This window comes from Micromys minutus (genome assembly GCF_963924665.1).
Source record: "Micromys minutus genome assembly, contig: SCAFFOLD_47, whole genome shotgun sequence".
Lineage (NCBI taxonomy): Eukaryota > Metazoa > Chordata > Mammalia > Rodentia > Muridae > Micromys > Micromys minutus.
In genome coordinates this window covers 2,582,911-2,586,723 of record NW_027667133.1, presented here as the reverse complement: position 1 = coordinate 2,586,723, position 3,813 = coordinate 2,582,911, and positions in this window count along the sequence as shown.

Here is a 3,813-nt window from a genome sequence, read left to right as displayed (position 1 = left end):
AACAAAATTGCAGAAATTCCCCTAAATTTGGGGCAAAAGGCAGAAATTCCCTTTATTTGGGGCAAAAATCAGAAATACCCCTTATTTTGGGGCAAAATTCAAGAAATTTCTTTTATTTTGGGTCAAAATTGCAGGAATTTACCTTATTTTGGGGCAAAATTGCAGAAATTTTTCTTATTTGGGGCAAAATTGCAGAAATTTCACTTATTTTTAGGTAAAAAGGCTGAAATTTCCTTTATTTTGGGGCAAAGAGGAAGAAATTCTATGTATTTTGGGGCAAAATTGCAGAAATTTCCTTTATTATTGGGAAAAATTGCAGAAATTTTTCTAATTTTAGGGCAAAATTGCAGATATTTCACTTATTTCAGAGAAAAAAAGCAAAAATTTTTCTTATTTTGGGGCAAAAAGGCAGAAATTCCCATTATTTTGGGGCAAAAGGGCAGAAATTCACCTTATTTTGGGGAAAAATTGCAGAAATTTCACATATTTCTGGGCAAAAAGTCAGAAATTTCCCTTATTTTGGGGCAAAATTGCAGAAATTTCACTTATTTCAGGGAAATAAGTCAGAAATTCCACTTATATTGAGGCAAAAAAGACAGAAATTCCCTTTGTTTTGAGGGAAAAAGACAGAAATTCCACTTATTTAGAGGCAAATAGGCAGAAATTTCCCTTATTTTGGAGCAAAAATGAAGAAATTTCCCTTTTTTATCGCAAAAAGTTATATATTCCCCTTTTTTTCGGGCAAAAAGACAGAAATTCCCTATATGTTGGGGCAAAAAGACAGAAATTCTCCTTATTTTGGGGCAAAACTCATAAATTCCACTTATTTTGGGGTAAAATTCCAGAAATTTCCCTTATTTTGGGGCAAAATTGCAGAAATTTCACTTATTTTGGGGCAAAATTTCAGAAATTTAACTTATTTCAGAAAAAAAAGGCAGAAATTTTCTTTATTTTGGGGCAAAAAGCAAAAATTTCTAATATTTTGTGGCAAAAATGCAGAAATTCCCCTTATTTTGAGGTAAAAAGGCTGAAATTCCCCTTATTTGGCGGCAAAAAGTCAGAAATTTCCCTTATTTTAAAGCAACAATGAAGAAATTTCCCTTTTTATGGCAAAAAGGTATGCATTCCCATTATTTTCGGGCAAAAATGCAGAAATTCCCGGTATTTTGAAGCAAAATTGCAGAAATTGCCCTAAATTTGGGGCAAAAGGCAGAAATTCCCTTTATTTGGGGCAAAAATCAGAAATTCCCCTAATTGTGGGGCAAAATTCCAGAAATTTCCTTTATTTTGGGGCAAAATTGCAGGAATTTCACTTACTTCAGGGAAAAAAGGCAGAAATTTTCCTTATTTTGGGGCATAAATGCAGAAATTCCTAATATTTTGTTGCAAAAATGCAGAAATTCCCCTTATTTTGAGGTAAAAAGGGTGAAATTCCCCTTATTTGTGGGCAAAAAGGCAAAAATTTCCCTTATTTTGGGGCAAAATTGCAGAAATTTCACTCATTTCAGGGTAATAAGTCAGAAATTTTTCTTATTTTGGGGCAAAAAAGACAGAAAATCCCTTTGTTTTGGGGGAAAAAGACAGAAATTCCACTTATTTAGAGGCAAAAATGCAGAAATTCCCCTTATTTTGAAGCAAAAATGAAGAAATTTCCCTTTTTTAAGGAAAAAGATATGCATTCTTCTCATTATCTTGCAAAAAGGCAGAAATTCCCCATATTTTGGAGCAAAATTGCAAAAATTCCCCTAATTGTGGGGCAAAAATGCAGAAATTCCCTATATGTTGGGGCAAAAAGACAGAAATTTTCTTTATTTTGGGGCAAAACTCAGAAATTCCACTTATTTTGGGGCAAAATTCCAGAAATTTCCTTTATTCTGGGGCAAAATTGGAGAAATTTCACTTATTTTGGGCAAAATTGCAGAAATTTTACTTATTTCAGGGGAAAAAAAAATTTTGTTATTTGGGGCAAAATGGGAGAAATTCCCCTTATTTTGAGGTAAAAAGGCTGAAATACCCCTTATTTGGGGGCAAAAAGGCAGAAATATCCCTTATTTTGGGGCAAATTGCAGCAATTTCACTTATTTCAGGGTAATAAGTCAGAAATTCCCCTTAATTTGGGGCAAAAAAGACAGATATTCCCTTTGTTTTTGGGGAAAAAGACATAAATTCCACTTATTTAGAGGCAAAAAGGCAGAAATTTCCCTTATTTTAAAGCAACAATGAAGAAATTTCCCTTTTTATGGCAAAAAGGTATGCATTCCCATTATTTTCGGGCATAAAGGCAGAAATTCCCCGTATTTTGGAGCAAAATTGCAGAAATTCCCCTAAATTTGGGGCAAAAGGCAGAAATTCCCTTTATTTGGGGCAAAAATCAGAAATACCCCTTATTTTGGGGCAAAATTCAAGAAATTTCCTTTATATTGGGGCAAAATTCCAGGAATTTGCCTTATTTTGGGGCAAAATTGCAGAAATTTTTCTTATTTGGGGCAAAATTGCAGAAATTTCACTTATTTTTAGGTAAAAAGGCTGAAATTTCCTTTATTTTGGGGCAAAAAGAAAGAAATTCCCTGTATTTTGGGGCAAAATTGCAGAAATTTCCTTTATTATTGGGAAAAATTGCAGAAATTTTTCTAATTTTAGGGCAAAATTGCAGAAATTTCACTTATTTCAGAGAAAAAAAGCAAGAATTTTTTTTATTTTGGGGCAAAAAGGCAGAAATTCCCATTATTTTGGGGCAAAAAAGCAGAAATTCACTTTATTTTGAGGTAAAATTGCAGAAATTTCACATATTTCAGGACAAAAAGGCAGAAATTTCCCTTATTTTGGGGCAAAATTGCAGAAATTTCACTTTTTTCATGGTAATAAGTCAGAAATTCCCATTATTTTGGGGCAAAAAAGACAGAAATTCTCTTTGTTTTGGGGGAAAAAACAGACATTCCACTTACTGAGAAGCAAAAAGTCAGAAATTCCCCTTATTTTGGAGCATAAATGAAGAAATTTCCCTTTTTTATGGAAAAAAGTTATGCATTCCACTTATTTTCAGGCAAAATGGCAGAAATTCCCCATATTTTGGAGCAAAATTGCAGAAATTCCCCGTATTTTGGAGCAAAATAGCAGAAATTCCCCTAATTGTGGTGCAAAAAGGCAGAAATTCCCTATATGTTGGGGCAAAAAGACAGAAATTCTCCTTATTTTGGAGAAAAACTCAGAAATTCCACTTATTTTGGGGCAAAATTGCAGAAATTTCACTTACTTCAGGGAAAAAAGGCAGAAATTTTCCTTATTTTGGGGCATAAATGCAGAAATTCCTAATATTTTGTGGCAAAAATGCAGAAATTCCCCTTATTTTGAGGTAAAAATGGTGAAATTCCCCTTATTTGTGGGCAAAAAGGCAAAAATTTCCCTTATTTTGGGGCAAAATTGCAGAAATTTCACTTATTTCAGGGTAATAAGTCAGAAATTTTTCTTATTTTGGGGTAAAAAAGACAGAAAATCCCTTTGTTTTGGGGGAAAAAGACCGAAATTCCACTTATTTAGAGGCAAAAAAGCAGAAATTCCCCTTATTTTAAAGCAAAAATGAAGAAATTTCCCTTTTTTAAGGCAAAAAGGTATGCATTCTTCTCATTATCTTGCAAAAAGTCAGAAATCCCCCGTATTTTGGAGAAAATTGCAAAAATTCCCCTAATTGTGGGGCAAAAATGCAGAAATTCCCTATATGTTGGGACAAAAAGACAGAAATTCTCTTTATTTTGGGGCAAAACTCAGAAATTCCACATATTTTGGGGCAAAATTCCAGAAATTTCCTTTATTCTG